Here is a 15567-nt window from a genome sequence, read left to right as displayed (position 1 = left end):
CAGCTAGTACTATATATGAAAATATAAGGCACTGGGTATATATGGGCGCTGCATATTAATCGGTAACGCCCGATCGAGTAATTTTAACGGTGTACACGTACAAACAAAGGCAGATAGCCTTGATATCTCTTTGAGCAAATACACGGGCATAGAAAACGTGCGATGAGCGTTTACACAGACACTAAATAAAGTCAGTTACTGCTTTACAACATTTTTATCATTTTTATGTATAGCATTTTGATAAATAGTTATAAATTGGTAGTTTAATAATCAGTTATAAACTTTATCTTTATAATGATATATTGTAAAATGTGTTAATAAGTTAATTTGTATTTAAAAATGTTTTAATTTAAAGTTCAAACTTTACGATTGTTTTTAATATAAATAAATATCCTGTGTTTACTATTGTTTTTTATTTTTAGTTGGTGGAGCTCGATATTTCGACATTTTCTACGAATGTCTTGTTCACGAGACAATGTCGAAATTTCAAACTCCACCAACTATAAGTAAAATTTTTACAAAAAGAAAAACCGACTAGAAACAAAAAACTATTTTAAAACAAATAAAAATACTATATATTATATATATAGTACTAAAAAGTAATAAAAATAATTGCATATTTAACATATTTTTGAGAGTTCTCCTAGGTAAAATGAAATGAAAAATATTAGACTACTTAAAAGTCGATTTACGATTATATAACGTAGTTATAGTTATCGTTATATTTGGAGCCGGTGTCAGCCACGGGCACACGCTTCAACAATCAAAAGAAAGAAGCGATACGAGCCTCTTGGTGGACCCAGTATGATCTTTACATAGTATAAAACAAAGTTACTTTTTCTGTCCCGATGTCCCTTTGTACGCTTTAATCTTTAAAAATACGCAACGGATTCTGATGCGGTTTTTTTTAATAGATAGAGTGATTCGAGAGGAAGGTTTTTTACATATAATACATAAACAATATAGTTAAGTAACACTGATAATTTTAAAAGTTTTTCATGTGATATCGTAATTTTTTTATTTTTTTTTGCGCTTATTTTGTAAACACTGGCTGAACCCTACTAGATAAATCAAAATAATGTCCTACAGAATTATACAACTCAAAAATGTCTACAAAAAAGTCCGCGATGGTATATGTCTATCTCTTAAAGATAACCCACAATAAACATTTTTTTATCTTTTATTTATATGAGAAAAAATGGCTTATTTTCGAAGTGATTTTAAGCACTACAGCATTAATCCTTATCCAATCAGGTACCTTAAATAAATTGTGCATTCAATACGGTCCTTTACAGCATGAAATTTAAATGCAAACGCAGGGACATAGCGGTTTGTATTTCGTAAGGAGTGAAAACTGTGTATATTGTACCTATTTGTTATCATTGCATAGTATCAGTGAGTGAGTGATTTAAAGAGAATGATTTTATATATAATATATAATTATGTATAATACGTGAACAATATAGTAGATAAACACTGATAATTTTAGAGGTTTCTAATGTGATGTCGTAAAAAGACACCGACTCCAAATATAGCAATAATTATAACTACATTATATAATCGTAAATCGACTTTTAAGTAGTCTAATATTTTTCATTTCATTTTACCTAGGAGGACTCTCAAAAATATGTTAAATATGCAATTATTTTTATTACTTTTTAGTACATTTTTATTTGTTTTAAAATAGTGTTTTGTTTGAAGTCGGTTTTTCTTTTTGTAATAATTTTATTTATTTTTTTAATTTTAAGTGAAGCTGATGTAGACTAACATTTTTTTCTTAATATGGATAGATTAAGCGTGCCGTTTATATGAATAAGAAACTATTTCGGGGACAATTTCATAAGAAACTTTCGAATAAAGCAAAAATAGACTTTCGAAAATGCGGCTTTAATACGTCATGCGGCATAAACTACAAGGTACCACCCTAAAAAAAACTTTGCAAAAGATCTATTCGTATGCTATGTCGTACATCATATGACATCACATCATATACACAAAATTTGATTAAAGACAGTAAGAAATTCTGCCCCAAATCGCACCCTAACTGTAAGCCGATTAGGAGTTCCGTCAATACATGGTATAAAACAAAGTCGCTTTCTCTGTCCCTATATCTTTAAAACTACGCAACGGATTTTGATGCGGTTTTTGTTTGTGTTTATAATGAACAATATAGTAAAGAAACACTGACAATTTTAGAAGCTTGCAATGTGATGTCGTAAATAAACAAATTCTTTAGTATATTTAGTATCAGTATTGCAACCGTGAGAAGTCGGGGTGCGTCGCTAGTTAATTATAATATTCGATTATGACAATTACATGAACATAACCACGTTCCGGAATGTGATTCAAATATCCAAGTAACCCATAAATAAAAGATTCGACCGAGTATTGCTAACGTGCTCCTCAGAATTGTTCCGTTCCCTCCCGTTCCCTTAATTTATCATGGACCCTTTGCTCAGAACCTTACCAGACTTTCACCAAACTACCCTTGAAGTATATATATTATAATAAAAAAAGAATCATTAAAATTGTGCCAACCAATTTTGAGTTATTCACCTATTTATCGCGCACGTATATTATGCAAATTTAAGACTTATGTCGTTTTCATACGGATACCATCATCGGAAAAAAATAAAATTAAAATGGGACCACACGGGAAGCACTACCTTTCAAACAAAAAAAAAATATCAAAATCGGTCCACCCAGTAAAAAGTTATGAGGTAACAAACATAAAAAAATACAGACGAATTGATAACCTCCTCCTTGTTGAAGTCGGTTGAAAACCTTAAATAAATCCATAGTAATCAACGAGACAAATAACATTTTAAATGTCGGCGAAGCTATTGTCGGAACTTATTAAGTAAAATTAAATGTTTACTTATGTAGTTAAGTGAAATAGTATTATATAGAGGAAGTCTGAAACTTACTCCACCGCGCGTTTCCAATGTAGGTTCGGGGATATCCGTGACATATACCTCCTCAAAAGGGTGAGGTCTATTATTGGTATATAATGTTTATTGTACTACATTAGTATTGATCAGTATTGTGAAACTTAATAGACTCCTGATTGTTACGGTATATATAACATGATAAAAAAACGAAATAAAATACATATCCCACAATGAAAATAACCTAAGACCGACATCTTCAAACACTAATACTACTTTATTTGCACCTCCAATTATCTTGGTCTTCAGAATTAATAAAACATCACTACTGTTCTGATATAGGTGACATCAGTTTAAGAAATATTTTATTATTTTCCTATTAAAATATAATAGTGTACTAAAGGACTAGTTTATAATATATTCGAATAATGACAGTTTTTGGATTTTGATTGTCTTGATATGGGTCTAACATAAAACCATTATCAAATTTATCTGTTAATTCGTTTCAATAACAAAGACTTTTAAAAAATGCACTAAATGCACCTGTTTCAATATTTTATCATAAATATTCCAAACATTTGTTTTCAAAAATCACTGTAAAGAATTACACGAATTTATCCCGTATTATTTATTTATTAACTGTATAGATTAATAATAATAATTATTATTGAATGTACATCCAAGAAACTCATGTACACAATTTGTTTGCAGGACTACCTAAATCTCTCTCTGCTCTGACACCGGCACTCATATAAATTGTTATATCAGAGTCAGAAATTTCTCGACAATTTATTACTCACACTAGATTAGATTCATAGATAATGGGCAATACCTTTAAAGGTGTAAATGAAACAAGAAAAATAAACCAATTAATAATAGCATGTTTGTACTTGTGTTTTTATTTAGTAAACTACCCTATCGATAGTTACCGTAATATGTTACAAATAACACAGTAGTTTGTTTATTTACATAAGAATTAACAAAATTAAATGCTTAAACATATATATACAAATATGAACTAAAACTAGTTACTGTATAAATCTTGACCGCGTGGAATGGTGGCAAGAATGCTAGCAGCATTTCCCCGTTGAATCGCAATTCCGATCCTCTGGGCAAAAAACGAACCAGCCCTCCTGTCACCAGTGGAGGCGAGGTGTTATACTTTTGATGAAGCTTTTTGCACCACTACTCCAAGGGCCAAGCGTTTCGACAGCATATATAACACATAACACATGGTAATGTGTAACGAATAACACGATACGCAATGTAATCCGACAGAATCAATTTGCTGGAACATAGTGTGGGATCATCCGCAGCAAATATCAATAAGTCTTGATCTTCAACCGCGCATGATGTCTCTTATCGGGTAAAATATTCACTTCAAACACGTCTTCGTAATGTTATTCTATTATGGGAAAAAAACCGCGATCCACTTAGCTTTAAGTTTTGAATATTATTATGAATAATTGCTTATTAGTCTATTTCGATTAGTACTTAATTTATGTTTTTAAATGCATTTATCATTTGTTGTTTTTAATATTCAATGATGTCTAAAATATCTAGTTGATAAAAAGTTATCGAAAAAAGTTTTTGAATTTTAACATTGATGGGTTTTCAACAGATTTGATATTTTTTTGTCGTATTCATCGTTATGGATTCAAAGTGTATTATGTGGCAAGATCTGAATACACTAAGTATATATTTCGTAAATTTAAGTAAATTATATTTTTAAATTTCCAATACTTTAATGTATTTAAATATTAGACCATTTAATTTTATTAATATTACATTAATTTTGATTAGTTTGTACACTTGATATAGAATCAGAGTAGTTTGAACTTTTAATCTTCTAAAAATACATATCACGTGACTTAAATTCAATCTTGGTCTCATAAATTGAACGCAAAGTTCAACTGAACAACAACTGACATTTAAATTTATGTCGACATTCTATGAAGTTTTTATTAGATTAAAGAGCCTTCTGCGTCTCATCCGGGACAGGTAACTCGTTGACAGGGCAATTTGTCTATAACAGCAAAACGTAGCTTGACGTCGCAGAAGTTGTAATTATTTTAGAATGAAAACTAGACAAATGCAACTTAATTGGAATCGCGTAGCGGAAACGCTTGAAAATGTCACATAAACCGCAGTACATTTAGATATTTCATTGAGTTTCCATCTTTGAAATAATAAGATATAAATACATGAAATTAGTAACGTTCATTTACAACCTTTTAAAACTATCATGTTTCCTACAAATTGTTTTAGAATTTATTCAGTTACTTTATGTTTTATTATGTTAATACGGATAAATGTAGTTAAGCCCTTCTTTTTTATTAAACGTTCTTGATTTATAATTTGATATTTGTAATGACTATCATAATCGTCGTTTTAAATAACATACTTCTAATATTTTACGATTTATTATGATTTACGTCATTTATTTGCAGATAATATTTGAACTTTTTAAGCTTAAAGTGAATAGACATAAATAAAAATTTGAACAAAAAAGAGAAACCGACTTCAAACAAAACACTATTTTAAAACAAATGAATATGCACGAAAAAGTAATAAAAATAATTGCGTATTCAACATATTTTTTAGAGTCTTCCTAAGTTAAATGAAATGAAAAATATTAGACTACTTAAAAGTAGATTAACGATTATATCATGTAGTTATAATTTAAAATGGGACCCCAAGGGAAGCACTACCTTTCAAACAAAAAAAAAATTATCAAAATCGGTCCACCCAGTGAAAAGATATGAGGTAACAAACATAAAAAAAAAAATACAGACGAATTGATAACCTCCTCCTTTTGGAAGTCGGTTGAAAACACATATATTTTGTAAGTTTTATGGTATCCATTACCGAAAAAAAAAATTAATGTAACTCAAATTAAGTTTGATAAAATAAATGTTTAATCCACAACACAACCCGTCTCGGCTCTTGTCCACATCTTGGCCGCAGTCCAGAGCCGCGACGCGAGGACACATCTCATTACAACACTTCGCTAAGGTTTTGTTCACCGATTGTCTTTTGCAGACTGAACAAAATGAAACAATTCGTTTTGCGTTTGTTATTCGAAATTTTCTTCTCAGTCTTCAGATTACAGATAATGAACACTTTCAATTGTGTAAGACTCAATCAGAATATAATACTTAATCACTACATATTATTAAAAACAATCCTATGGCTCCGATTTAAATATATCTCGATAGTACGCTTTTCAAATATTAATCTCTGAAAAAATATTCGTTCTTTTTTGTGTCCTGCCAGCATTATTTCCTTATATTATGTAACTTTCGAAATTTAAATAATCTTTATGGTTTGCTTTTAATATATTTGTTACCTTTATTTTTTCTGATTGAACTTAAAAAAATACCTTTAAAATTTTAAAATGAAAACAATAAAATAAATATTAAAACCGATTCAGCGCTGCAATATAATAGCAATACTGAACATCATATTTTATGCTTCGCTTACATTTTCATTTATGAAAAAAAAAATCTAATCGCTCATTATACTCACTCAATAGCTGATATAATCATTTTCATAAGGTAAGGTAACCAAATATTTAGCTGTGGCATCTAAAGTGATAAAAGCCTCGTAAAAATTTTATAATCTTTCAAATGTATTTTATCATTATATTGTATAGTTTTATATTTTCATGTGTCAGTCATGCTTGTTGGTATATAAATAAACCCTAGGACTACCCTAAAAGCGGCTTATTTCTTTGGGTCTCTCACGTTATCTAAAGCCACACAGCAATTAAACGCAAACAACAGCGCGAATATATTTTTATACGTCATTTATATATTTGCACGCCAATAATGACGTGACTAGGCATGTGAAATCTATATCTATATATATCTATATATATAAAAATGAGTTGCTGTTCGTTAGTCTCGCTAAAACTCCAGAATGGCTGGACCGATTTGGCTAATTTTGGTCTTGAATTATTGGTGGAAGTCCAGGGAAGGTTTAGAAGGTGAGAAAGTATGATAAAAATGCTAGGAATATAATTAAAAAAAAATCTTTGTTTTTCCTTAGAAATAAATTTATTAGAGAATTACCATTGATTTTCTATGATTGGCGATGTTAGACAATAAAACATTGATGTTTTAAAATTGATTTTGCATTATTTAAAACATCGCTAAGTCTATTTTTCGAATATATTTCTACAAAAATAAGTGGCATTTTTCGATGTCACTTTATAAATCAAGAACGAGCTCAACTATCCAAACTAAATTTTCAGGGTTTGTTTGGACTATTTAGTAGATGGTTTATGTGAAGTTTGCTCAAAATCGGTCAAGTGGTTCTACATTTATCACATTTTTTGTAACAAATGAATTCAATAAATGGCGGGTCATTTTGATAATGGAGATTTTTCGGACGAGGAATTGTGCTATTAAATTAAAAGTAAGTATTAATTAAAAATTCAGACATTCATCCACGAATAATTTCAATTTATTATTTTCAAAAAAAAAAGAAACATTTAAACGTACAGCGTGTGCATTTATTTTCATGTCTAAATATACAGAAAAAAGGTTAGTGCCATGAATTTTTATTCGTATCGATTGATGGTTCGTCCACAAGCACAAAATTATATCTCGAGATGTGGTAAAGTATATCATCAGTACATCGTTGATATGTATGCCAAAATAGAAACTGACCGTTTTAATTTTAATCGTTAACAAAGCAAAATTAAGATCCGAAGAATATGTTCATTTGCAAGATGCGATAGCGAATGATGCTAATGTAAATAACAACGGGCGATTGACTATATTGCCATCTTCGTTCATTAGTTGCCCACGGCATATGAACGAATATGCACAAGACGCAATTTCTTATGTGGTCGACATAATCGTATAATCGTATAATCCGCAGTGGGATGATATTAAAAACAATTTATTTGAAGAAAAGTCGACAAAAATTGAAAGCACTTATAGATTTAATTGTAAAATTATGTATATTTGGAGAGGTGCCATATGTACTCCACTGAATAGCAAAAGTGGGGATTCCCTAATGCAAATGTATTAATTTGCCAGTTCCTTAAAATAACTCCGGATCAAATTGATAACGTTATATCAGCTGAAACTCCAGATCAAACTCTTGATCCAGAGTTATTTCACGTTGTCGTTAAAAATATAGTCCATGCGGTGAGCTACATATGAGTTCGTTACATCTATTTCTCGAATTTACTAATTTCTTCCAGTCGCAAAAAAACGCAGATGTTAAACCATTACACGCAGTGAAACTGTGGTCCCGTGTGGTCCCATTTTTAACTGACTTCAAAAAAAGGAGGAGGTTCTCAATTCGTCGGGGCCTTTTTTTTATTTTTTATGTATGTTACCGAATTACTCGAAGATGGCTGGGCCGATTTTGACAATTCTTTTTTTGTTTGAAAGGGCATGTTTTACAGGTGGTCCCATTGTCAGGAGATCAGGATCTGATGATGGGATCCTGGAGAAATCGAGGGAACTCCTCAAATTTTATAGGCACACCTATAGTGATTTCGGTTTTATTCAAAGTGCCTTGGTCATATGCTCAAAAGTGACATTTGATGAAGTGGAACTGATGATGAAGACCACAACTAGTAATCAGAACCTGTTAGTAAGTAACTATTTTACGGGCTTAGTTCTATTTCTTTAAGATAGTCGTCAAGCAATTGATGTTAGTAAACATGCCTATGATGAAGTCTAGCTGATGGTGGACTACCAGGAGAACTCCTCAATTATTAACGGCATTAAAGTGAATGACAAACACTACCAATTGTAATTATAAATAACAAAACAACACTGAAAAGCAGTAAATAAAATTTTATAAATAAAAAAAAACCGCCTTCAAAAATGAACTAAAAAGAAAAAAATAATCAGTTACATCCATATCCAATTTACGGTTTTTTAATCACCTTTTGAAGGCGGTGCCAACAAAGTAAATAAATTCCTATATTGAAATCATTTAGTTTGTATCGATAGTAAGGTTTGTCTAATGGTTTCATCTATACAATAAATAGATTTAGTTTTTGTATGTATGTTTTATGTACCTATATGCATATATAGCAATGTTGGAACCGACTTTGAGAGGTGATTAAAAAATCGTAAATTGGATATGGATGTAACTGATTATTTGTTTCTTTTTAGTTCATTTTTGAAGGCGGTTTTTTTTTATTTATAAAAATTTATAATATTATCCAATTTTTTAATTCTGTTGATGGTATCCATATAAAAACCACATAATTCTTAAATTTGCATTATGCATGTGCGATAATAAATAGGTAAATAACTCAAAATCACGCATTTGATGATTCTTTTTTTAGTAGAAAAGATATACTTCAAGGGTACTGTTATCTGTTAAGGGGTGAAAGTTTGGTAAGATTCTGAGCATGGGATCCAAAGTAACGAAACTCTTCAATTCTGAGGAACACGTTAGCGATACTCGGCGAAATCTTATATGGGTTATTTGGACATTTGAGTTACCTTTCGTAACGTGTTCAAGTAATACAAGTCAACAACAACAAGTCATAGTCAAATATGATAATCAATGCAACTCCTAAACAGCTTACAGCGGGGGTGCGGTAGGTGGGTTATTGTCCTTAGTAAAATTTTAATGTGCTTACGTTCGTTGCTGCATTTCAACATGATGTGTGACCTTATGATGTACGACATACATTAGCTCTTTTGCAAAGTTTTTTTACTAAGGTCAATTAAATAAATAAATATGAGACAACATCACATACTTACTCTGATCCCAATGTAAGTAGCTAAAGCACTATGTTATGGAAAGTCAGAAGTAAATACGGTACCCAAAAACACCCAGATCCAAGACCACGTAGAAAACGAATGATAATCTACATCGACTCGGCCGGGAATCGAACCCGGGACCGCGGAGTGGCGTACCCATGAAAACCGGAGTACACACCACCCGACCACACAGGTCGTCATATTTGGAGTCGGTGTCAGCTCTTGGCTGGCTTGGTTTTATACGATAATATACTGACTCGATAGCAACAACAACAATAACAATAATTGTAACTACGTTAATATAATCGTAAATCGACCTTTGAGTACCTACTCTAATGCTTTTCATTTTATTTTACTTAGGAGGACTCTGATAAATATTTTGACTACGCAATTATTTTTATTACTTTTTAGTGCATATTAGTTTGTTTTAAAATATTGTTTTGTTTGAAGTCGGTTTTTCTTTTTGTTAAAATTTTAAATTTGTGCAAGTATCTAATTGTTGTAACGTGACTATTTATGAGCAAAATAAATCAGAGAATATTTTCAAAATATTATAGGCAACATCACCATAATAAAACTTGACCACCTAATTATATTATTTATCTGTGTTGTATTTCGTGAAATTATATTGATTTTTATTGCAAATGAGTTTCAAATTAAAACTTATGGTATAGCCAGTTTACAATAAATGGTTTTGCAAACTTTATGTTGTAAGGACTTAATTATAGCGACATAGGAATTTATTACACAACCTCATGATTCCTGTGTCATTGAAAATATGGAAAAAAATACTGATAGTGTCGCTTTTAATGTTAGTATCAGTTATTTATTGTTACTGTTAGATCACCAGTGTCGCTGCGTGCAATGGTTTCTATGCTCATCACATTTGGACTATTTAAGTATTTCGAATTTGGCAGTACGAAGTTTGCCGGGTCAGCTAGTATAATATAAAAAAATATATAGCCTCTTTGGTCTAGTGTTTAAATATTTTTTAGATAAAGTCTAGTGGATAAGGTCACATATCCCTAAATCTTGGGTTAGACTCCAGGGTGGGCCGATAAAAAGTTTTGTTTGCTTTTTATAAAAAGCCAAAAAATATCAGTAACGTCTCCCGTATTTCTGAAAGTATATGAAGTCGTTGGTCCTGGGACTGAACTTTTCTGGTCGCGTCGGATTATTCCATCGGATTACAGGAGTGATTAGCAAGTGAATAGTTTTGTATGAGAGAAAATTACTTAATAACATTATATAATTTTTAAATCTGAAACTTTGAATAATAAACACTCTTTGTTATTATTTAGTAAGCTAAAAGTGTACCTTTAAATTATTATTCGAAAAGTGAAAATTCTCAAAATTAATGCCTTCAGATTTTCATCTAACCAGGACACCTATTCCGTAAGAACTCTTTCGAAACTCACGCAGCAAACGATTGTAGAATGTCAGAATGTTAAAAGTAATAATATGCGACATCGACTAACTTACTGAATTAAAATAGCGCATCAGTGTCAGTGTGTTTTCAACACTTTTTCATGAGGGAGATACGAAGTGTGCTCGTACTATTTTCTTCTGAAACCGAAAAAATTTTTGTAATATGAAAAAGGCAATATCCCAGACAGTTGGACTTTGTTATATTCAAGATTCAAGGTGAGATACATGTATTAACATCGTATTATGAGATGGCCGTAACATTTGCTTGTCAGAAAGTTATGATTAATGTCTGTCGAAATACAACAATAAATATGGCGCTTTTGGAAAAAAATATCAACTCTGCTTTAACTATTAAGGCTTCTATTGTTTCCTCTCTAGGATAGATATTAAATCAGTTACCGCTTTTAACATTTTTATTTTTAATTTAAAGTGAACTGTGAGGTGTTGATTTACCTTTGAACGGTTTCAAAGTAATTAATTTGAATAAATATCGTGTTTTGGGATTTCTGACAATTTTCTGTAATTAGAAATTGTATAAATACGAGGAGTAAAGATATTACAACATGAAGTCTTTGATTCCCGAAAATTAATACATATTTTCTGGAAACTCATATGTTTACATGTAACAAGTAATACTTTAAAAGCTAACCTTTCGCCAGCATTCGCCTGTAATGGAACGATCTAAGATTTGATTTTTAGCGTTACGTTATAGTAATGCCTCGCTAAATGATTAGCATTTGCCTGTAACATACGGACCTAAGATCAATCAATAATCAGTAATGCTCGGTTCTTCTCTATCTCCGATGTAAAGTTACAATAGGTGTAACATTTAATTGTTCTTACTTACTGACGTTTCTCTGGAATCGGAGTTGTAACACTATAGGCAAAAGCCCCGCTGAAGGACCACACACATTTTTTCTTCTGATCCTTAATATAATAGCTAACTTATATTGTACAAGATAATAATGAAATGTATAGTGAAGTTTATTTAACGATTGTTTTTAGTAGAAGATACATAGTTGGTAGCAATTCACCTAACACAACATTGTTACCTCGGGTAATTTCCCTTCACAGCCAGACACGAAATGACTTAAAATAAAAAACCCACAATCTCCGGGTTAGATCCACGTATTAAATCCACTTGGTATATTGGCTAGAAAAATATATGTTTATGATCAACTAACACAAGGACTACATAGAAATGTATACAATAACAAAAGCATCAAAGTAAGTTGATAATAATAATATTACCGATAATATTACCGATCTACAATAATTGTATTGACATATGCCAGCCTTTGCGAACGATAGCTTGACAATTAATAACTTTTTATTTTTTATTTATTAATATTTTATTTTATAGTCATTATCTAGTTAATTAACGACTCAAGGGTATTTGTAAAAGTTAAAATGAAAAAATAATTAATGTGTGTGAGTAATTAAAAAGTATTAGTTAACATTGTTGTTTAAAATTAGTTCATAAACAGGAACTGTTAGGCTAACGGTGAAAGTACACAGTTGAATTTGGTATATCATTTTCAAATATATTTTTATTTTAAATCTTCTAAGACTTTCAATAATAGTACAACTTGCAATGAAATTTACAAACCTGTGTACTGCAGGCATAAAACTAGCATAATGAAATGGTTGCAACAGACTTACGTGAAATTAATTAACTTACAAGAAAAAAGCCCTCGTGCAGCCTTGAAGTCGTTCTTTTTAAAAGCATCAATTCTTTTAAACTTTCTCAGCGGTAGAAATAAAAGATTCGCACAAAGAAAGACGCGGTTGAGTCGTTTCCTTACAGTTTAAATGTTTCACCCTCATATAGCCGACACGAGCGTGCAGCTATTGAAAAGTTAAATGGATTTCTTTCCACGTTTCATTATACATAAAATGAATCATACATTTTAATAAAATGATTAATTTAATAAATTATGTTTTTTGTTTTTGGGGGCCAATCACGTGAAAATTATTGAACGTAAGACACCAAGCCGTCGATTAACTCTTGGAAAAGCTATTAATTATTGAAAATCCGTTGATCTTTCTCAATAAAGCGGTTTAATACTACAGTTTTAAAAACAATAATGAAACTAGGAGCGTTATTTTAAATGATATAGATTTTGGATTTGGTTTTATACTGACAGGAGGCCCTTTCTTCCTCTTGAAGCGGTTTAAGTGAAACACGACAAAAAATACATATGATGTTTAACCACATATGAATTTAATTGCTTGCACGCTCTTGAATCTTCGATTTTTTATTCTTCATGATTTTTTCCTATTAAAACATGTGTGGAACCTAGTCGCGCGTTTTGAAATGTGTTCTATTGTAAAGGTCAGCAATGAATTTTTTCATATAAAAGCCGAGGTTTCATTTTTATTTTTATTCCAACACACGAAAAGCACATCAATGCCACAATTTTGTAATTTGTTAGAGTTGGCTTAACCGTTACGTATTTAAGCTTGCATTAGTCCAAATATAATGTTTGACACTGTATGTGGAACATTACCACAAACATAAATGTTGTTTTTGTAAAGGAAAAGAAAAATAAAAAATATGTTAGGCATATCTTTATGTTTTACGTATACATAAATTAACATTATGTATCAATTCAACTTAAACTGGTACAAATATATATTAATCGAATCGCCTACTGCAGTGGGTTGGCGTTTGAGAGGTCGCAGGTTCTTATCATCAACATAGTTCGTAATTTAAGTCATAGATAGACAGTTACGATGTTTAAATGCTTTCATGCGCCATAGGTTAATAGACTTAGACCAGATCGCCAGTTGCTCACGTGAATCTGAAACGAACGAAATGCTAAAATTCAGAGTAGGTACTTATGACTTTTAACGCGCCTTAATGTGTAGTAGGTATGTTAATCGAAAAATATGTAATCCAATTAAATTAGTTTAGAACATTGGTGGAGTGATATTTAAACCTTCTTCTCAAGCATTAGTCGAGCGTTGGGATGTTTACTGTTTTTTACATTATTACCCATACATACCCATGACACTCATGTCTTATTTCATTGTTTTATAGAGAAAAACACGTAAAACAATCTCATATAACATTACTTGTTACCAGGGTTATGGTAAGCCAGAAAAGAACTTTTGCGTACACAGTCTGATACGTGGAACTGCTAGCGGTTGAAGTAAAGGCAGAAAGTATTTTTTTGGTTTCTTTTTTTCATATTGGCAGTTTATTGAGGTATGAAAAATGTTATATTAAAAATACCCGTAAATTCTTTGATAAAGTTGTTTCCACAAACAAATCCTAGAATTATTCTTTCATTTCTGAGTTGAAATTAATTTTACTTTTATTGGTCTTTTGAATACGAGTATTAAAGTCCTGGCTGTTTCGAGGAGAGAAAAATAAATTTCCTTCTGTTTCGTGTGAAATTACATCAAATTATTTAGGAATAATGTTATTTCACGCGACTAACAGTAGAGTAAATTGGCAAAAGTCGTCGAACGTAATCGTCATGTAAAATGCGAAATTTAACGTCAATGTACGATGTTCACCTGAATTCCCGTATTAATATATAAATTTATTCATAGGATGTATTAGGATTTGATTCGGATGGCAGATGCTCGACCAATCATTTATGTATGAGAAATTACCGAATTACTATTTTTAGGATGGTCACGAGTTTAAATAACGATATTCTTCCAGATTCATTTATTAGCACTATTTTCACATTCATTTTATCCACTATTTTATGTTTTACAATACATCCCGTATTTTATATCTAAATTTAGCTTCTCATTCTCATTACTTCCAAATCAATAATATAAATATCCCCAAACATTGCCGTCGCATTCGATTTCTTGACATTCTCTTTCTTACCGGCCAGTATCAGACAATCGGCCAGTATTCATCGTGAACAATTAAAATATTACATTACAACATATTCTAAAAATAGTCAATCGACATATTATTAACTAAATTATTCTATTAAATTATAGTTATACAATTTAAATATGAGACAACATCACATACATTACTCTGATCCCAATGTAAGTAGCTGAAGCACTTGTGTTATGGAAATCAGAAGTAACGACGGTACCACATACACCCAGACCCAAGACAACATAGAAAACTAATGGTAATCTACATTGATTCGGCCGGGAATCGAACCCGGGACCTCAGAGTGGCGTACCCATGAAAACCGGTGTACACACCACTCGACCATGGAGGTCGTCATTTTATAACAAAAATAACTCTGACACTATAGTACGATGGGATTTCCCGTCAGGCGGTGTTAACCTCAGGAAATGATAAATAAAAATATGTCTTCTATGTAATTAACCTCCTTAAGGAAATAACTTCTTTAAAGTCAAAGTTCAAATAAGTCTTTTTTAGTACTTACCTAGTGTATAAAAAAAATTAGTAAAATTTCATAAATTTGACCAACCAGCATTTCTAAGAGGGATAATTGCTAGCCAACCGTAATCAAATCATATCGATTCTTTATTTAATATAGTGTTATAAAAATGCGCCGATT

The sequence above is a fragment of the Vanessa cardui genome, chromosome 3 (assembly GCF_905220365.1).
Source record: "Vanessa cardui chromosome 3, ilVanCard2.1, whole genome shotgun sequence".
Classification (NCBI taxonomy): domain Eukaryota; kingdom Metazoa; phylum Arthropoda; class Insecta; order Lepidoptera; family Nymphalidae; genus Vanessa; species Vanessa cardui.
Note: the sequence above shows the minus strand (reverse complement) of the source record.